This window comes from Neomonachus schauinslandi, chromosome 1 (assembly GCF_002201575.2).
Source record: "Neomonachus schauinslandi chromosome 1, ASM220157v2, whole genome shotgun sequence".
Classification (NCBI taxonomy): Eukaryota; Metazoa; Chordata; class Mammalia; order Carnivora; family Phocidae; genus Neomonachus; species Neomonachus schauinslandi.
In genome coordinates, this window is record NC_058403.1 from 169,264,704 (window position 1) to 169,287,482 (window position 22,779).

The window sequence follows — 22,779 nt, forward strand, 5'->3', positions numbered from 1 at the left end:
TGGGTGATAGACATTGGAGAGGGTGTGTGCTATGGTGAGCGCTGTGAATTGTGTAAGACTGTTGAATCACAGACCTGTACCTCTGAAACAAATAATACATTATATGTCAAAAAAAAGAAGAAGAAGATGGTAGGAAGGGAAAAATGAAGGGGGGGAAATCAGAGGGGGAGACGAACCATGAGAGACTATGGACTCTGAGAAACAAACTGAGGGTTCTAGAGGGGAGGGGGTTAGGGGAATGGGTTAGCATTGTGCTGGGTATTAAAGAGGGCATGTATTGAATGGAGCACTGGGTGTTATACCCAAACAATGAATCATGGTACACTACATCAAAAACTAATGACATAATGTATGGTGATTAACATAACATAATAAAATAAAATTTAAAAAATAAAATTAAATTTTAAAAGAACTTGCATGAAGTTGTTTTGATATCATGATTTCCATAAGTTCTATTAATTGGTGTTCAGAATAGAATCTGTCTCATTTAATTCTGTAGATCTCTCCTTCACATGGGAGCCCGTTCATGACATGGAAAAGAAATGATAGATGGGCTGGAATAGTCTGGATTTATATTCTAGCTGTTATGTATGGTGAGGCCAGCTTAAGGAAAACATGGTTCTTAAAAGACTTTCCATTGAATTTAGAGCTGACCAGACTTTTCACCACAATCCAGAGATTTTTAACTTCACAAAGATGTGGCATTTTATTTTAATAAAGCTATCAACAGTGCTCCCTTTTCGAGTGACTTTTCAAAAGCATCTTTTGTCAGCAGAGAGCTTTTATTAGCTAATGTAACCTTGCTGTACTCCATGTTAGCAAAGAGGGAAAAGAAATGTCCTTGGGTACTGTTTATGGGAAGTTTTGCAAAAATTCTCAAGGGGAAAGAAGTTGTTCAGCTATTTGAAGCTACATTTGTCACTCTGTTGTATCTTAACTAAAAATAATGAAGTTTTCCAATGCTAATGTCCAGAAGGTAAAAGTTTATCAGATTATGCCTCCAAACTGACAGTTGGATGAAAAGAAATCACAGGGGATTAATATGGAGACACCAGGTAGAAGTGTGGGCATGATAGTTTTGATAGGCTCAACTATAAATGTCTGTGGTCTGAGCCCCTAAAAACAGGGTGTTAGGCAAGAATATCTAGGAGTAAGAGTAATAGCCTTGGCTATGGAATGTGGCAGCTAGCTAATGAGGACTTAATCTGATCCATTACTGATAACTGAGCAGTGCCAATAATCTGCAGGATCATGGGGCAGACATACATATTGTGGGTTCTGGGCACAGTCAGGTGGGGAGTTAATGGTATGATTCCAGTAATCAGTCCATGATGCAAGTGCTCATTCAGTAATCAGAGTGTGTGGACAGGGTCTTACACAGGTGTCAAGACACTGGAAAGCAGATTGGGATTCTGGGACAGGTCCACTGCAGTGTGGGAACTGATGTGTTGTCGGGACAAAGCCCCCTGACCTTAACATGGTAGGAATGGTGAAAGTTGAATCTCAAAGTGAATCTATACAAAATCTTCAACTGAATGGCTTAATTTCAAAACCCATGAACAGACCAGGTGGGGCAACTAATGCCTCCTCTGTTTTGTTAGGGATTGGCTCACAAACTGAGGAGGGCACTTAATTGATACTGTGGACTTAGGGCTCACAGTGAGGAGTCACTGGAGAAGGTAGGAAGGACATTCTGACAGCACTGTCCCTGAATTCCCAGATAACACTATAAATTATCTCTCATCTTTGCTGGGAAGTGGTAGGTAGTGGTACTTGATGTCTATTAGACTCCAACTCAATTTTGAGGTCCATAATTCAATGAGGATAGATATAAAAGGGGTTCCTTTTTCATCAAAAGGGTAATTACCTAGTTATCAGTGTGCTGGGAGGATGAGAGCTTATGGATTTTTCATAAAATCATAAGTTCATAAGGGGCTGGGTGAAGTCATTACATTCTGTCTTCAAGCAGGGCTGAATTTAATTCATCCTTGATGGATGGGACACTGTTTAAGAAAGATCTCTAGAGAATAATAGTTGACAACCTTCAGTATTTTAGCTATCCTCTATTGTGACATTCCTTCTATCTTAGTGAATATGTTGACATAGAATGGAAGTTCATAGTCTTTTGTGTCCTTTTTGGGTAGAAAGAACAATGCTGTAAGTGTCCCTCATTTTCATTAATTCAGAGAACACTACTGGATACCTATTCTGTGCTAGATGCGAGTGATACAAGGGTGAATCAGTAGAAAAGACATTTGATTCTTGTTGATATTTAGCTGAAAGACACATGATGGATAATAATCAATAACCAAATAAATAAGTGATTACAAGTTGTAATAAATGCTATAAAGGGAATAAAGTGCTCCTATAGAAAGGAGCTAAAGGAAGCTAAGGCCTAGTTTAGATGAGTGGACAGAGGACTTATAAGTAGAGATTTATAAGTGACATTTACTACAAGCCCTGAGGTATAAAAGGTTACAGCATTTTAGCATGGAGAGAAGAGTGTTCTTGACAGAGGAAGCAAAATGTGCAAAGGCCCTGAAGTAGAAAGACCATGGTGTGTTTGAGAGATTGAAGAGGTCAGTATAGCTAGAGCAGAGTGGTCAGGGAAAGGCTGGCATGCAGTGAGGTTAGGGAAGGAACTAAGGGGCCAGGTAATATGTGACCTTGTAAGCAATAATGGGGAATTTGGATTTTATTAAAATAGAATGTTTTTAATAGATCACCTGGCTGCTGTGTGGCAAATGAATGAGAAGTGGGAAAATCAGAGTAGAGAGACCATTTAGGAGGTAATCTGTTGGTGTTGGTGCTTTGGACTGTGTTGGTGGCAGTGAAAATGGATGGAGATATTTTTGAGATATACTTAGGGGTCTCATTGATGGGTTGGATGTAGTACAAAGGTAAAAGGAAGGCATCAATTCAAGGCTGACATCTTGGATTCTGGGTAGAGGAACTGGTAAGATGGTAGTTTCATCTAGTAGCTGGAAAACAGTTCAGGAGTAGATTTGTAGAGGGAAGGATGGGAATTGAAAGTTTGCATCTGCACATGTTAAGTTTGAGATATCTGTGAAACATGCAAGTAAAACTGTTAACTCGAAGTCTGAAGTTCAGAGAAGTTGACACTGGAGAAATACATTTGGATGTTAGTCTGATAATAAAAGCTATGGGAAGAGAATAACATCATGGAAGGAAGAGGAAAGAGAAGGAAAGGGGGCCGAGGAATAAACTGAGGAACTCTAATATACCCCCATAGCCTTTAGAAGAAGGAGTTGAGTAGAGAGAGCACCAGACTGAAAAGCATGTAGGTTCTGATTACCTTGGGCAAGACTGTCTCTGACTGTCAGTATCTGCATCTTTAAAATAAGCAATTTAAGCTCTAAATTCTCTTCAATTGCCAATATTCTGTCATTCATTTCTTAACTCAGTATTAGGCTCATTTTCCAATTACTTTGGCAATTATCTGTAACTTCCACTACTTACCTAGAATTAGTATACTCAGAATACCCTTTTCTAATTCACAATTCTAATTCTAGGTCTATTAACATCCCTCTACATTTTGTCCCTCCTCTGCCAAGTTGTGATTCCTTGGGCAGTTTGTGCTGTTACATTCCAGTTCAATTTGGTGGGGGGTGGAGTCTATGTCATAATGGAGATTGATATTGGTAGGCTTCCTTTTTCATTAAAAATGTGCCTCTTTATTTTTCCCGTTCCTATTCAACTCAATTTTCCAGTTTTTTTAAATCAACTTTAGAAATTTGAGGAGTGCAAGGGCCCCTGGTTGTCTCAATTGGTTGAGCATCTGACTCTTGGTTTTGGCTCCAGTCATGGTCTCAGGGTCATGAGATCAAGCCCCACATAGTGCTCTGAGTCTGCTTGAGATTCTCTCCCTCTTCGTCTGCCCCTCCCCCAACTCTCTCTAAATTGATAAAAAGATAAATAAATCAAATCAAATCAAATCTTTAAAAAAAAAGAAATTTGAGGAGTGCAAGTGGGCATTTTGTTTGGCCTAACTTAATGTTTGTCTTTGGTCCAGATCATAAAGCAAACCAAATTGACGGCCACTGCTCAGTAGCCAATAGGACTTTTAACCTAGTTGAAATTTGGGTTGAAGGATGAATTCCCAACTGCAATGCAGTGGATGTGTTTGTAGCAAATGAAGTTTCAGAGCATTGCTTAAGGATCTCAGGGTGATATCTGTTCTAGATATCTTTTTTTAAAAAAATTAACACTGTCAATTATTCATGTTGGAATGATATTTTAACAAAGTGCCTTTGTGGGGCGCCTGGGTGGCTCAGTTGTTAAGCGTCTGCCTTCGGCTCAGGTCATGATCCCAGGGTCCTGGGATTGGGCCCCACATCGGGCTCCCTGCTCAGCGGGAAGCCTGCTTCTCTGTCTCCCACTCCGCCTGCTTGTGTTCCCTCTCTTGCTGTGTCTCTCTCTGTCAAATAAATAAATAAAATCTTAAAAAAAAAAAACCCACAAAAAAACAAAGTGCCTGTGCTGTCCTTTCATGATGCCTTATTGCTATTTTTTTGTGTGACATGATTCTCTGTTGTTTTTGCTTTTGTCTCACAACGTACCATCTGAACCTGCTGAGAAAGTTGGAAAAAAGTGAAAAAGAAAAAAAGAATTCATGCTGAAAAACAAATGTTATTGGTTAATGAAAAATAATAGATAAAATAGCAATTACATGTCACATGATAGACTTTCTTTTTTACTCCCCAAATGCTCTGAAAGTGGCATTGGGTCATCTCAGCAAAGAAGGAACACAACTACAGTGATGACAATCCTCCTGTCATAGATAAAGCCTTGTCAGCAATTTATTTCTTCTACATGTCACTATTTTCAGAATTCAGGACTCTAGTCATGACTGATATGGTTATTAGAGAAAGAAGAGGTTAGATTAAATGAAAAAAGTTATTACTTATTACAGCTGGGTGATTTGGCTAAATTAACAGTAGTGTTAAATGCATAATACAGAAAGTGGTAAAAAAGGTGTGAACCAGTAACATAATTGTGCTTAAATGAAATGGGACATTATCAATCTAATTTTGTATTTTTTTCAGATTTTAGAGCTCTACCTGGAAAACCTTTCAAATTCTCCAAAATAGACCCGGGCTTGGGTCAGCCTTAATATTTGTGTTTATATGAGGCAAACATTTCCAAACTGTATTATGTGAGTTTGGCTGTATTATTTGCCTTTACCCTTTCCCACCTGTATTGAGTTGAATATAGTCCTCCATAAAAAGTTATATGCAAGACCTAACCCCAGTACCTGTGGATATGACCCTGTTTCCCTGTTTGGAGAAAGAGTCTTTGCAGATGCAATTAAATGAAAGATCTCTAGAGGAAATCATCCTGGATTAACTGGGTGGACCCTAAAGCCAATGGTAAGTGTCCTTATGAGACACACAGGGTATAAGACCATGTGAAGACTGAGGCAGAGATTGCAGTGATTTGTCTATAAGCCCAGGGACACAATGACTGTAGCAATCACCACAAGTTAGGAGAGAGTTATGGAAAAGATTCTCCCTCAGAGCCTCTAGAAGCTTGCTCACACCTGGATTTAGAGTCTTGATCTCCAGAATTGTAAGATAATACCTTTCTGTTATTTTGAGCCACCTATTTGTGGTAATTTGCTACAACAGCTCTAGGAAACTAATATACCACCTTCTATTAGACATTTTGTAGGCCGCAGCATGATGGAGTAGAAAGGCATTGGAGTTAGAATTAGGAAACATAGTTTCTAAGCTTAAGGCTGCTATTGGTAGCTGTGTGATCTTGGGTGTGTCACAACCTCTGTGTGACCTTGGATGTGTCATAACATCTGACCCATAAAATGAAGACTTGGAAATCCCTTTCAAGTCCTTCTAGGTCTACTCTTATTTTCCTACTTAAAAAAACAAACTAGAAAACTGTACAAAACAAAATAATGCTTTTTGGAGAGTGGACAACAGGCAGCGTAGGAGTGTATTCACTGAGAAAAGAGAGAAAAAAAAAAAAAAGATGAGCCCTAAGATTATTCTAGCTTTTGCTTCCGGGCACTTTATGCACTGCATCCCAGAGATGGGAAACCAAAGCAAAGCCCAGGGGTATTGCTTAGTTAAAAAGAAAAATGTTGGAATTTGTGGAGGACAGGGCACAGAAATTTGTGGTTACAGAGTGCCAGAGAGGAGAGAATTATGCCGAAAGACAGCTCCAAAAATCTGCATAGTATTTCCCTTGAATCATTGCTGGATACTAAGATGTAAATGCATATGGTGAAATTTCACAATGTTGGACAATGGAGTGACTGGGTAGTGGTGAGCTACATGGTTTCCAGATCTCACACAGCCTGGAAGCTATTTTAGTTCTAACCAGTAATATTGGAGAGACTTCATTGAACACCTGGCATATCATTAAAGACACCACAAGAGTTATGTCTTAGTAGTAGAACTAAACTAACTCTAAAATAAAGGGTACTCTTGACCTACCTTAACAGAACAGAAAAATAAGAAAAGATCAGGCCCATTTGCAAGTAATGTTAACTGCCTACCAAAAGAAACTTCAACACTCTTTAAAGGAATGCAACAAAATCCAGACCCAATAATATAACATTTTTGATGTCCATTATCTAAAAAAAAATTATTAGACATTTTAAGTAGCAGGAAAATGTGACTCATAATCATTCAGTAGAATCAGACCTAGGAATGATAGAAACAATGGAATTAGCAGACAGGATCTGAAAACAGTTCTGGTAAATATGCTCAGAGATTTAAATGAAAATGTGAATGTAGCAAAAGGATAAATGGAAAATATTTAAAAAGTATCAAATGGAACTTCTAAAATGGAGAAATACCATATCAGAAATGAAAAATTAACAGCAGGTGAATCACACCCTTCACCTTCCCCCCAAAATAGATCATAGAACTTGAAAACACAGCAGTAGAAACTATTAAACTGAAGCACAGATACAAAAAAAGAGTTTTAAATGTAATTAACAGATAGTGAGCTCCTGGGACCACAGGCAGTTTAACATATGTAATTAGAATCCAGGAAGAAAGGATGGGACAGGGACATAAAAAATAATAATAATGGCTGAAAAATCTCCAAAGTTAAAGAAATCTTTAAGTCTCCTGATCCAAGTAGTTCAATGAGTCCCAAACAGAATAAACACAAAGAAAACTACACCAAAGTATATCATAATGAAATTATTGAAATCCAGTGATTAAAAAAAGTCTTAAGAACAGCTAAAGAGAAGCCACATTACCCACAGAGGAACAAAATAAGAATAATCACTGATTTCTTATTAGAAATAATGCAATACAAAAGAAAATAGAATGACATCTTTAGTATGCTGGGCAGAAAAAAAAACACTTAGAATTCTATATCCGTGGAAAATATCCTTCAAAAATAAATGTGAAATAAAGAAATTTTCAGATAAACAAAAGCTGAGAGAATTCATTGCCAGCACATTTACACTTAAATAAATGATAAAGGAAGTTTCAGGATGTAGGAAAATGATACCAGATGGAACAGAATTAAGGGCTCAGTATATGGTAAATATGTGGGAAAATACAAAAGATTTTCTTTCCTCATGTATACATATATTTCTTTGAAAAATAATTTTCTTTATAGTAAAAATAATGTAGAATTTATAACATGTAGGAATAAAATATGACAATAGCAGAATGGATAGGTGGGAGAAATGTAAGCATTCTGTTGTAAGGGTCTCCAATTGTATGTGAAGTAGTTTAATATTATTTGAAGGTAGACTGTGATAGAATGAAGATGCATATTGTAATTCCCAGGACATCAAAGTTGTATTGTAATAGCCTCCTAAGTAATCTTGTTTCTGTCCTTAATTTTGTAACTAGGTTAGATCATATCACACCTCAGGTTAAAACTCTCCAAAGACTTTCCATGTTAGGTCAAAAACTGAAGTTTTATAAATCTATATTTAATCTGATCCAAATCTACTTCTCTGATCACATCTCCAACTTCTGCTCCTCTCACTCACTCTTCTCTAGCCATGCTGGTCTCCTTGTTATTCTTTGAACTTGATTGGCAAGGTCTCTTCTGGGGTTTTTGCACTTGCTGTGTCCTTTGCCTCTAACACTCTTCATCCCAAATATATTTTTTCAAATCTTTTTTCAGACTTCACCTGCTCACTGGTATCTTCCCTGAACACTGATTTAAAAATGTGAACTGGGGGTGCCTGGGTGGTTCAGTCGGTTAAGACTCCAACTCTTGGTTTTGGCTCAGGTCGTGATCTCATAGGTTGTGAGATAGAACTGGGCATTGGACTCCCCACTCAGTGTAGAGTCTGCTTGAGATTCTCTCCCTCTGCCCCTCCCCCCACATGCACTCTCTCTTTCTCTCTCAAATAAATAAATAAATCTTTAAAAAAAATAAAATAAAACCTACCATTTGCTTTCCTGACACTCCCTATACCTCTTCCTTTGAGTACATGGTAGTACTTCTGTTTTCTCTGTAGTACTTTTCCTTGGCTTAATTGTCCTTGTAGTACTTATTATTTTCTAAGGCATTACAAACTTTCTTATTTGTTTTATTTATTGTCAGTCTCTCTCCACAGAGTCCATCACAACATAACTTGAGCAGGTTTTCTGTTTTCTTTCTTTTTTTTCTTTTTGTTCACTGATGAATCCAAAGGACCTAGAATATTATCTAATATATATTAAGTGCTCAATAAATATTTGGTTGAATGACAGGATCTGAAACCAAAAGCTTGGAAACTCTAGAAAGAGTACCCAAACTCCTTTTTTTCTGCTATAGCTGCCCCTGTGTATTGGACCCTGTATCTAATGTATAACACATGGCACTTTCCTGCCCTCTTCAACAATTTCCCCATCATCTCCCTGTCCTCATTTGCCTTAAGGCTGCAAGGGATTGGAAAGATGTTCCTTATCACAAAAAGAGAGACTTGAGAGCCCCGCTCTAGGCTTTTTTATTTGCCCTGACAAACATGACAATCTGTTTTTATCTTTAAAGCATTTGTGTGTCTGGAAAGTAGCCACTCTGAGAAGGCTGGTTTTTCTGTATTTCAAAGGGAATTTATGGTCTTTTTTGGGTTTTGATTTCTATCTTTTGGAAAAATTGGTGCCTGCAGCTCCGTTGCACTCAAGGCTTGAAATCTTTCATCCCTGACAGTAGGAGGATAAAAGGGGGCTCATCATGGTCTACCAAGGAGACTTTAGCTTCAGGTACATCTGGATGTAAGTAAAGGCCACAAAACAGAATGACCACAAGACTCTTGCTCTTTCCTAGGACCAGGGTTGAGGAAAAGATAGAGTCTAGTTTGCCCCACACTAACTAATTTATTTTGCAGACATAGCATTTTGAAGGGCCAGGCAGTTTCCAGAGAGAATCTGTTTCCCAGTCTGCCTCTTTGCCTCATGATTGGAGATCTGGTAGGAAAGCTCAGAGTGCTTTGATCACAGCCTCAGCCTTTAGCAGCCAAGTTCCTTGGTATCTAGGGCACTGAAAGGGAAGGGCAGCACAAGACAAATGGGCAGATGTTCACTGGTTGAAGGTGCAGTTTCTGAGTACAGCCTACTTCACTAGTAATGATGAAGTACCTTTTAGGTAATGTTTTTGCACCATATCTGAAGGTTAAGAGATTAGGTGGCTGTTTGCTGTTTTAAGCTGGCTTTATCTTTACATGCAGCTGGAAAATGAATAGTGGTAGTTGTCGTTAGTAAATTTAATTTTCTTTTGAATTGATTATCAAAAGAGCAATGCTTCTCCATTCCCCTAACATATTCAGTGCAGCTAATGCATAAGATTCATTTTTTTTATATTATTATTATTATTTTTATTGTTATGTTACTCCCCATACATTACATCATTAGTTTTAGGTGTAGTGTTCCATGATTCATTGTTTGTGCATAACACCCAGTGCTCCATGCAGAATGTGCCCTCCTCAATACCCATCACCAGGCTAACCCATCCTCCCACCCCCCTCCCCTCTAGAACCCTCAGTTTGTTTTTCAGAGTCCATCGTCTCTCATGGTTCGTCTACCCCTCCGATTTCCCCCCTTCATTCTTCCCCTCCTGCTATCTTCTTCTTCTTTTTTTTTTCTTAACATATATTGCATTATTTGTTTCAGAGGTACAGATCTGAAATTCAACAGTCTTGAACAATTCACAGCGCTTACCAGAGCACATACCCTCCCCAGTGTCTATCACCCAGTCACCCCATCCCTCCCACCCCACCACCCACTCCAGCAACCCTCAGTTTGTTTCCTGCGATTAAGAATTCCTCATATCAGTGAGGTCATATGATACATGTCTTTCTCTGTTTGACTTATTTTGCTCAGCATAATACCCTCCAGTTCCATCCACGTCGTTGCAAATGGCAAGATCTCATTCCTTTTGATGGCTGCATAATATTCCGTTGTATATATATACCACATCTTCTTTATCCATTCATCTGTCAATGGACATCTTGGCTCTTTCCACAGTTTGGCTATTGTGGACATTGCTGCTATAAACATCGGGGTGCACGTACCCTTTCGGATCCCTACTTTTGTATCTTTGGGGTAAATACCCAGTAGTGCAATTGCTGGATCATATGGTAGCTCTATTTTCATCTTTTGAAGGAACCTCCATACTGTTTTCCAGAGTGGCTGTGCCAGCTTGCATTCCCACCAACAGTGTAGGAGGGTTCCCCTTTCTCCGCATCCCCACCAACATCTGTCATTTCCTGACTTGTTAATTTTAGCCATTCTGACTGGTGTGAGGTGGTATCTCATTGAGGTTTTGATTTGGATTTTCCTGATGCCGAGCGATATTGAGCTCTTTTTCATGTGTCTGGTGGCCATTTGGATGTCTTCTTTGGAAAAATGTCTGTTCATGTCTTCTGCCCATTTCTTGATTGGATTCTTTGTTCTTTGGGTGTTGAGTTTGATACATTCTTTATAGATTTTGGATACTAGCCCTTTATCTGATATGTCATTTGCAAATATCTTCTCCCATTCTGTTGGTTGTCTTTTGGTTTTGTTGACTGTTTCCTTTGCTTTGCAAAAGCTTTTTATCTTGATGAAGTCCCAATAGTTCATTTTTGCCCTTGCTTCCCTTGCCTTTGGCGGTGTTTCTAGGAAGAAGTTGCTTCGGCTGAGGTCGAAGAGGTTGCTGCCTGTGTTCTCCTTTAGGATTTTGATGGACTCCTGATGCTGAGCTCAATATCGTTCGGCATCAGGGAAATCCAAATCAAAACCTCAATGAGATACCACCTCACACCAGTCAGAATGGCTAAAATTAACAAGTCAGGGAATTACAGATGTTGGTGGGGATGCGGAGAAAGGGGAACCCTCCTACACTGTTGGTGGGAATGCAAGCTGGTGCAGCCACTCTGGAAAACAGTATGGAGGTTCCTTAAAAAGTTGAAAATAGAGCTACCATATGATCCAGCAATTGCACCACTGGGTATTTACCCCCAAGATACAAAAGTAGGGATCCGAAAGGGTATGTGCACCCCGATGTTTATAGCAGCAATGTCCACAATAGCCAAACTGAGGTCTTTCAACCATTTGGAGTCTATTTTTGTGTGTGGTATAAGGAAATGGTCCAGTTTCATTCTTCTGCATGTGGCTATCCAGTTTTCCCAACACCATTTGTTGAAGAGACTGTCTTTTTTCCATTGGACATTCTTTCCTGCTTTGTCAAAGATGAGTTGACCATAGAGTTGAGGGTCCATTTCTGGGCTCTCGATTCTGTTCCATTGATCTATGTGCCTGTTTTTGTGCCAGTACCATACTGTCTTGATGATGACAGCTTTGTAATAGAGCTTGAAGTCTGGAATTGTGATGCCACCAGCTTTGCTTTTCTTTTTCAACATTCCTCTGGCTATTCAGGGTCTTTTCTGGTTCCATACAAATTTTAGGATGATTTGTTCCATTTCTTTGAAAAAAGTGGATGGTATTTTGATGGGGATTGCATTGAATGTGTAGATTGCTCTAGGTAGCATTGACATCTTCACAATATTTGTTCTTCCAACACATGAGCATGGAACGTTTTTCCATTACTTTGTGTCTTCCTCAATTTCTTTCATGAGTATTTTATAGTTTTCTGAGTACAGATCCTTTGCCTCTTTGGTTAGATTTATTCCTAGGTATCTTATGGTTTTGGGTGCAATTGTAAATGGGATCGACTCCTTAATTTCTCTTTCTTCTGTCTTGTTGTTGGTGTATAGGAATGCCACTGACTTCTGTGCATTGATTTTATATCCTGCCACTTTACTGAATTCCTGTATGAGTTCTAGCAGTTTGGGGGTGAAGTCTTTTGGGTTTTCCACATAAAGTATCATATCATCTGCAAAGAGTGAGAGTTTGACTTCTTCTTTGCCGATTTGGATGCCTTTGATTTCTTTTTGTTGTCTGATTGCTTTGGCTAGGACTTCTAATACTATGTTGAATAGCAGTGGTGATAGTGGACATCCCTGCCACGTTCCTGACCTTAGGGGGAAAGCTCTCAGTTTTTCCCCATTGAGAATGATATTCGCTGTAGGTTTTTCATAGATGGCTTTTATGATATTGAGGTATGTACCCTCTATCCTTATACTCTGAAGAGTTTTGATCAAGAAAGGATGCTGTACTTTGTCAAAAGCTTTTTCTGCATCTATTGAGAGGATCATATGATTCTTGTTCTTTCTTTTATTAATGTATTGTATCACGTTGATTGATGTGCGGATGTTGAACCAACCTTGCAGCCCAGGGATAAGTCGCACTTGGTCATAGTGAATAATCCTTTTAATGTACTGTTGGATCCTATTGGCTAGTATTTTGGTGAGAATTTTTGCATCCATGTTCATCAGGGATATTGGTTTGTAATTCTCCTTTTTGATGGGGTCTTTGTCTGGTTTTGGGATCAAGGTAATGCTGGCCTCATAAAATGAGTTTGGAAGTTTTCCATCCATTTCTATTTTTTGGAACAGTTTCAGAAGAATAGGTATTAATTCTTCTTGAAGTGTTTGGTAGAATTCCCCTGGGAAGCCATCTGGCCCTGGGCTTTTGTTTTTTGGGAGATTTTTGATGACCGCTTCAATTTCCTTAGTGGTTATAGGTCTGTTCAGGTTTTCTATTTCATCCTGGTTCAGTTTTGGTAGTTGATACATCTCTAGGAATGCATCCATATATTCCAGGTTATCCTGGAAGCTTTTTATCTCTCCTTCAATTTTCAATGACAGCCTAGCTGGATATAGTATTCTTGGCTGCAGATTTTTCTCATTTAGTGCTCTGAATATATCCTGCCAGTCCTTTCTGGCCTGCCAGGTCTCTGTGGATAGGTCTGTTGCCAATCTAATGTTTCTACCATTGTAGGTTACATATCTCTTCTCCTGAGCTGCTTTTAGCATTTTCTCTTTGTCTCTGAGACTCGTAAGTTTTACTATTAGATGTCGGGGTACTGACCTATTTTTATTGATTTTGAGAGGGGTTCTCTGTGCTTCCTGGATTTTCATGCCTGTTTCCTTCCCCAAATTAGGGAAGTTCTCTGCTATAATTTGCTCCATTATACCTTCTGCCCCTCTCTCTCTTTCTTCTTCTTCTGGGATCCCAATTATTCTAATACTGTTTCATCTTATGGTATCACTTATCTCTCGAATTCTGCCCTCGTGATCCAGTAGTTGTTTATCTCTCTTTTTCTCAGCTTCTTTATTTTCCATCATTTGGTTTTCTATATCACTGATTCTCTCTTCTGCCTCATTTATCCTAGCAGTTAGCGCCCCCATTTTTGATTGCACCTCATTAATAGCCTTTTTGATTTCAACTTGGTTAGATTTTAGTTCTTTTACTTCTCCAGAAAGGGTTTCTCTAATAACTTCCATGCTGTTTTCAATCCCAGCTAGTATCTTTAAAGTGATGATTCTGAACTCTAGATCTGACATCGTACTAATGTCCGTATTGAGTAGGTCCCTGGCAGTTGGTACTACCTCTTGTTCTTTTTGTTGAGGTGATTTTTTCCATCTTGTCATTTTGCCCAGAGAAGAATAGATTAATGAGAGAACAAAATGCTAACAGGGTAACAATGTTCCCAGAAAATATACACTAAACAAATCAGAAAAGACCTGAAGCAGTGGAAAAAGAAAGGGAAAGAGAGAAAAAAGAAAAAGAAAAAAAGTAAAAAAAAAGGAAAAGAAAAAGATAAAGATAAAAACAAACAAAAACAGAACAAAACAAAACAAAAAGCAGAATGTGATCAAATATGATCAGGCTGATATATAGATCAGTGCCACACACTAGATTTTGGGTGTATTTGGTCTGTTAGAAGAAAGTGCCTCCCAAAATTTTTAAGAAAGAAAACCTTATATATGTACAAAAATAAGGGTTGATATGATGAAGGGATGGAATATGACTGTACAGACGGAAATTATAAAAAATTTTATAGGGAGCCTGGGTGGCTCAGTTGGTTAAGCGACTGCCTTCGGCTCAGGTCATGATCCTGGAGTCCCGGGATTGAGTCCTGCATCGGGCTCCCTGCTCAGCAGGGAGTCTGCTTCTCCCTCTCACCCTCCCCCCTCTCATGCTCTCTCTATCTCATTCTCTCTCTCAAATAAATAAATAAAATCATTAAAAAATTTTATAAAAGGAATTGTTAAGAAGCTGTTGGTATAAAGAGAGAAGAGGATTTAAAAAAAAAAAGGGAGAGAATGTGATCTGGCAGGGGAGTAGAAAAAACCATACAATAGAATTTTAGGGTATATTTTGATCTGTTAGAAGAAACCATCTCAAAATTTTAAAGAGAGAACAATTTATATAAACAACTTATATATATATTCCAAAAATACATAACTATTATGAAGGGATAGCATATGACTCTAAAAATGAAAAATAAAAATGAAAAATGAAAAAAATTTTTTTTAAAGATTTTATTTATTTATTTGAGAGAGAGAATGAGGGAGAGCACATGAGAGCGGGGACGGTCAGAGGGAGAAGCAGACTCCCTGCTGAGCAGGGAGCCCGATGCGGGACTCAATCCAGGGACTCCAGGATCATGACCTGAGCCGAAGGCAGTCGCTCAACCAACTGAGCCACCCAGGCGCCCCAAAAATGTTTTTTTAAAAAAGGGATTGATAAGATGTTGGTTGAAAAAGGGAAAAAGAAAAATTCAAAAAAAAAAAAAGAAAAAAGACAGTTAAAAAAAAATTAACTTTGAAAGACTAAAGAATCATGGTAAAAAAGCCAAAAGTATTCCCCTAGCGCTGGCATTCTGCCGTTCTCATTGATCGGTAAACTTGGTCTTGGCTGGTTGTTCTCGTTGATCTTCTGGGGGAGGGGCCTGTTGCCGTGGCTCCCAAATGTCTTTGCCAGAGGCGGAATTGCCCTGCCCTTGCCTTGTCCGGACTAAGTAATCTGCTCGGGTGTGCTCTCTGGAGCTTTTGTTCCCTTAAAGCTTTCCGTACAGCTTTGGTGGCGGAGAGTGAAAATGGTGGCCTCCCAATCTCCATCCTGGAGGAGCCGAGAACTCAGGGCCCCACTCCTCAGTGAGCCCCCAGAGAAAAGCCGCCAGTCACTCCCGTCTCCCCGGTCTCCGGCCCCACTCCGTGCTCACCCGGCCTGTGACTGCGTGTTTCTATCTCTGGAACCTGACCCCGTGTGGAGTCTCCAAACCCCGCAGATTCCTGTGGTGCACTCCTGCACCTCTCCTCCTGGGGAAGGAAGGTGAGTCTCCCCGGATCTGCCACTTGTTGGGTCCCTGCTGGAGGAGCAGTGGCCCGACTGTGCCACGGATCATGGTTTATGGCAACCCCGAGCTGAGAGCCTGTGCCCGGGCTCCGTCTCTGCAGCTGGCTTCCCTGCTCTGATACCTGGGAGCTCTGCCACACTCAGGCACCCCTGGTCTTTCTGTGACCCTGAGGGTCCTGAGACCACACTGTCCCGCAAGGGTTTCACCCCCCTCTTAGCCATTGGAGGGACGTCAGTCAGCGGAGCAGACTTCTAAAAGTTCCGATTTTGTGCTCCGCGGCTCTATCACTTGCCAGAAGCGGCTGACGGAGGCCCCTCCCCCGCTGTCTATCCTCTCGAATATCGCCTCAGATTGACTTCTCTGCACGTCCTACCTTCCAGAAAGTGTTCACTTTTCTGTTCAGAGAGTTGTTGCTCTTCTTTTCTTTGATCTCCTGTTGAGTTCGTAGGTGTTCAGATTGGTTTGATCCCTAACCAGCTGAATTCCTGAGAGGAGATGAAATCCAGGTCTCCCACTCCTCCACCATCTTGCTCTGCCCCCCATAAGATTCATTTCTTTAGTGGTAATGAATAAGGCTTCCTGGGCTCAGGACTTCTGAGCATCTGTTGTGGGTTAGAGGTATTAGCTATTGTGCTAACAAATGGCAAACTAAATTTTATCCTTCCTTTCTTGACTCTTTCCCCAACTTTGAGCTCATTTTGTGGCATCCTGGAGGGATAACATGTTGTGAAATAGAAATTAAAAAACAGGGTGAGACAAAGCCTGTCTTGGTATATGGTTAGGAAGGGGATCCAAGTGACTTTGTCAGGACTTGTCTGTCCCTTGCTTTTATTTCTCTTTGTGGATCTCGTATTTTCCTAGAGAAGTGAAGGAGAGATAAGTCCTGATAACCTTACTTGGGTTCCTGGATCCAGCCATTCCTGAAGCCATAATAGCCTTTAACTTTAAAATTATGTGAGCCAATGAATTCCCTTTTATAATTCAAGTTAATTTAAGTTGAATTTCTCTTGGTTGCAACCAAAAGAATTTTGAATAAAAAAATTAGGGCATGAAAGGCATATTGAGGTCATCTGAGGCTTCTATAAATTGTTTGGACAGTTACTCTCTTAGGATAAAAGCATCTCTAATCTTAAAAATATGACTCTGGTTAGAACAAAGGAGATGTGTGATACCTTAACCCCAGTCACCAACCTGATTGTATCCCTTACCTTCTAATTGAAACCCTTCCTCCTTGAACCCAGTCTTTCTTCTTATAGCAGGGAAGATGATGCTAGCAGTATTTGATTCATATCCTTTTGTCTCAGTGACTCACATTCTAAGCCTTTCCTCCATTAGCTCTAAATCTAAAAATCCTTAGGTGGTAGACTTTGATTCAGTTGCATCACATGTCCAGTTCTGAGGCCAAGGAGGCAGAGTATTACGATCCTCAGTCCTATTAGAATCACACATTTAAATCTGGGGAGACATTGTTTAGTTAAATTTAGGTAGTGATTTTACAGTTTATTTTTATTTTTTTTCTTTTATCATTTGCTTACTTGTGCATAAAATATCACTTGTAAAAAAAGGAGCATTTTCACTGAATGAATGAGATGGTCATGTGAATAAGTGTTGACCGCAATGCCAAGGTTTAATAAATTTATCTCATTATTATCATTTGCATGTTACAACATCTCTTGGGGTGGATAGGGCTAGAATCATCTCACCTGTTCATTTAAGAGAACTGAAGCTCAGGATAGGTTAGGAAATTAGTACTTTTAAGGAGAACCAAGCAGAAGAGGAAAAGTAATTTAATCTGTACTCTTTTTATGTCTACTTTTTGGGGAAGGGGGCTAATATCTTATGGATAAGAATATAGTATTAAAATATAAATACTGGGGCGCCTGGGTGGCTCAATTGGTTAAGTGTCTGATGCTTGGTTTTGGCTCCGGTCATGATCTCATGGATTATGGGATCAAGCCCTATATTAAGTTCCCGGCTCAGCAGAGAGTCTGCTTGAAGATTCTTTCCCTTTACCCCTTCCCCCACTCTTGTGCTCGCTCACACTCTCTCTCTCTCTTTAAAATAAATAAATAAATCTTAATAAAATAAAATATAAAAACAGTGCATAGTCCATAATCTATGTTGTGTTATCAACAGCAAAATTTAAAAATGTAAACTAGGCTTCTCCTACTTTTTTCTTCTACTTTCCTTAACTTTTCTAAATTCCACTTTACTCCTTGTGGAATGAGCAAGAATCAATAGACCAAAAGTATTTATTGAGCCCTTCTTTAGATTAAAAAGTTCTTAAAAGCAAAAGTCTTACATAGTTTCTTGGTTCACCCACAGTAATTAATCCAGATGCTCACACATAACAGGAAATACTTGCTGAATGCATGTACAAATGAATAAGTGAATAAGTAAATGAATGAATAAGTGATTGAAAAAGTAAGTGAAGAAAAAAGGCCATGGTCCATTATGATTTTCTTACTTTAATGGGCTGTAAGTATTAGAAAAACATATGCAGCCATGAGAACAAAGCAATCTCTTCATGTATTTTCTTACTTTTTAGAGTAACTGCTATATAACTAATACTCTCCTTTGAAGAAAAATATTGTGGCTCTTTGATTATCACTGCATAACTAACGACCCTTAAACATAGTGGTTGAAAACAACAATCATTTATTATTTTTTCACTGTTCTGTGGGTTGACTGGACTCTACTGGATCATTCTTATGCTCCATGTGGTGTAGATTGGAGCTATAGTGATCATGATGTTCTACTGGCCTGGGATTGTCAAGATGGTTTACACATATAGCTGACATTTGATGTTGGCCTACCTGTTGGGGCTATTAACTGGAATATCTTATTTTTTTCCCATGTCTCTCATGTGGCTTGGGCTTCTCTATGACACAATAGTCCCAAGAATGTTCCAAAAGTGTGATAGCACAAATCTGCAGATCTCCTTAGCCTGAGACTGAGACCATATTCCACTGGTCAAATTAAGTCACAGGACAAGCCCAGTTTCAAGGGAAGAGGAAATGGGTTTTATCTCTCAATGTAGTAGAGTGACAATTTGCAGCCATCTTTCTCCTACAGTGGCATATCTTTAAGAAAAACATTCACTTGGTGAATGCATACATATATGAATGAATAAATGAAAGAGATACAGAGTGTCTGAATTCTAATCTTGGCTCCATCATTTACTTATTATTTGATCTGGTCAAGCAATTTAAGCTTTTAGAGCCTCAGTTTTCTGAACTGTGAGTTGGGTTCTTTTGAGGATTAAATGAGGTTATGTAGGTAAAGTGCTAAGCTCAGATATTCAGGTCCATAGTATGTATTCAAGGAATTGTTAACCATTGTTTTTATTGTTATTATTTCACTGGTATTGTTAAAACATAAAAAAAAGCCAACTGAATTTTAATTATGGACAAGCATTTGATACTTCCCTGGGAGTACCTTGGTGTAATAATGTTTGGCCTGGGAAACTTCTGATACTGAGCGATTGAGCCTTACTATTTATGTAATTAAATCATTTGTCACCCTCAGTGCTGCAGGCTTCACACAGAAAGAAAACGTCAGAATCATTAGTAGGTCATTGTGATCTTTCAGATACCCTGAATAAGTAAAACTCTATGGCTTTGATTTCAAGGATTGACTTGGGTTGTTCAGTTCTAATAATAACAGTAAATTAAATATAATTTCCATCTGGAGGGCGAATGGTGTGAAAGAACAAACATAGCTGTGTACCTTCAAGTAGTTAGAAGTGTACACATAATTTGACAAAAATTACCTCATGGATAGAGCTGTAAAGTGATACTGGTCAGGAAGCAAGCATTAAAACACATAATAAATGTGCAATTTATTGTGCCATTATATTAATCTTGCTGTGCATAAAGGCTGAATGTTAGTTGATATCCATAGCAGAAAAGAAACAATGATTAAAATGGAGCTCTTCCCACCCAAATCTGTTCCTCTTGCAGTTTTGGAGATGTCTGAATAAATGGCTCAAGCCAAAAACACAGCCCCTCTCTGTCTTAACCCTAATCTTACCCAGTCTAGAAGCTGGTCATTTAAGGTTTATCTTCAAATGTATATTCCAATTTGACTGCTTCTCTCCATTTTTCACTTTTAATCCTAATCCCAAACTCATCATATCTAGCCTAGATTATTATGATAGTTCCTGATACCTCCTACTTCCACTTTTGCCTCCCTCCTGTTCCTTCTGTGCACAGCCACCTGAAAGTTCCTTTAAAACCTTCCAGGGGTGCCTGGATGGCACAGTCAGTTAAGCCTCCGACTTTTAGTTTCAGCTCATGTCCAGATGTCAGGGTTGTGAGATCAAGTCCTGCTTTGGACTCTGTGCTCAGCATGGAGTCTGCTTGAGATTCTCTCTCCCTCTCCCTCTGCCCCTCTTCCCACATGCTCTCTCCCTCTCTAAAATAAATAAATCTTAAAAAAAAAAAAAACCCTTCAGTAGCTTTTCCCATTAGTCTTAAAATAGAATTCAAATTTGCCCTCTTGTCTCACTTACTCTCTGATCTCATCTCCTATCAGTCTCCTCTTTGCTATGTGGGCACCAGATAGAGTTGCCCTTTTTTTGTACTTTTAATACACCAAACTCAAGTTTGAATTTGCCAAAATGTTTCATTATTTGCTGTTTCTTCTGTCAGAAATTCTTTGTGTTCAGTTTATCCCCATGCAGCCTCCTTCTTGTCATTGAGGTCTCAGCTTGGAGAAGCTTTCCTGGACCTTCCTTGACTGTGGAAGCTAAATCAGTACCCTCCACCTAATCACTTAATCACTTCTGTAGTCTCCTTCATAGCTTTGTAGCATTTACCAGGTTGTGCAATTATTTTGGCCATTTATTTATTTATCATTTGTTTCCTTTTTAAAATCATCAGAGCAGTGGTCTTATTTTTCTATCTTATTCACTACTATAACCGCAGCATCTAGAAGGTGTCTGGGTGTATAGTAGGTGCTCAGTAGATATCAGTTGAATATTTCCAGGTGCCTAACAAGGCAGAAATGATCACTACCTTCATGAAACATATTCTTCTTTAGTCAATTATACTCATATACTTGTTTTTTAAAAAAGTGTTACAGCTTTTTAGAAGTAATCAGTGCTGAGAATATGTGACAGTAACTTGGTATTCTCAGGTATTTGAATTAAATTCACATTCCTGTTTTCACTGATTGATCTTCCTTCCTGCTGATTTTAGTGATTGTTCTGCTGATAGGCTAGACAATGTGCAGGAACAGTATAAAGGCTGTCATATTCAGGTCCAGGGCTGTCATATTTTTTTTTAAAAGATTTTATTTATTTATTTGACAGAGAGACAACGAGAGAGGGAACACAAGCAGGGGGAGTGGGAGAAGGAGAAGCAGGCTCCTGCTGAGCAGGCAGCCCCATATGGGGCTCGATCCCAGGACCCTGGGACCATGACCTGAGCCGAAGGCAGACGCTTAACGACTGAGGTACCCAGGTGCCCCCAGGACTGTCATATTTTATTGATGTTGGATATGTGGATGATACTTAATAGAAAACAAAAAGCTCTATAGGTTCTTCACTTTTCAAAATTTGCTTTCAGTGAATCAGAGCAAGAGATCAGAAGGATTTTTAAATAAATCTATTAAATAATATGAGAACTGAAAAATGAGTTGTTCTATAGTTTTCTTCCTCACTTTGAAATGGTGTTTCATTATTCACAAATAATCTTTCTGAACATTTTGATGCACTTTGTGAAAATAGGTTTTGAAACAGTGCTTACATATTCAGTTTGGGGGTCTTTCAAAAGTGAACAATTTTTGTTTCATCATTAATGTGTGCTCATTACAACAATTTAAAATACATTTCTAGATGTTATAATTCTTCATAGTTCAAACTGAGGTACATTTCACATGTTCAATAGTCTTGTCACAATTTGGTGGCAAAGTTAGAGGAAGCACTTTTATAACTCCCTGTTCCTGTAATTTTTATTTTAAAATACACAGGATTTCAGGGGGAAATTTGCTTAAAACACTGCCATATTATTTTATCAAAAATGTATTAAGCATATCTAGAAGGATTAAAGTTGAATTCTCTTGATTCTTTCAGGGTATTTTGGTCAAGTTATTGAGATAAAATAACTATAATATTGAATGTCTGCTAGATGCATTAATTCAAGTTTTCACATGCTAGCACCTTTATGTACATATTACTTATTAGCCTCATTTCTTAGAATAGAAAACACATTCTTAAGCAGCTGAAATAACTTGTTCAAGGTTATGTAACCAATATGGCAGAGTCAGAATTTAATGCAAGTTCTGCCTAGATCCAAAAGTTTTTGATCATCCCGCAGTATTAAATTCTCTTCCTTAGGGTTGGGATAACCTTATGTGTTCTTCATCATCATTTGAAAGATTAGTGTTGAAAACTAGAGGGCACAGGAAGGGAATTTAATGTTAGACTACTAAGCTCGAAGAATTAATGGGAAAATTCCTAATGTGGGATACTAATTACTAATTTGGGATACTTATGCAGCCATAGAATTTCATAGCAGGGGAAGGATACCTTCAAGAAGATCTATCTCTTCTTCTCTTCACCCTCCTCCTCCTCCCTCCTTTTTTGAGTATAGTTGACACACAATGTTACATTAGTTTCTGGTATACAACATAGTTATTCAACCACTCTGTTGAACCACAAGTGTAGGTACCATCTGTCACCTACCACTTTTAATCCAACCTCATTTTGCAGATGACAATGTTGAGGCACTGATAGCCAGGCTTATAGCTAAGTGCTTGGCAACACTGTCTCTTTTTATTTCCATACTAGCTTGTTGGAATAGATGATATAATCTCTATTTTACTCTAGTTAATACTAGAACTGAAAAAGGCTAAATAACTTACCCTTTCAATGGGTGAATTGGGAGTCCAGCCTAAATCTGTTTAACACCAAGATGTGGTGGTCCCTAGGATCATTTTAGGGATAGTAATCTTTTTGGAAGAAGATCTGGGGGAGGGGACTTGAAGGTCCATGGATTGAGAAAGATCACAAGAATACTACCAAACTCTTGATTTAGCACTGCCAGTGATCCTTTTCCAAGCACTGACTGCTTAGAAAGTACCTTATTACAT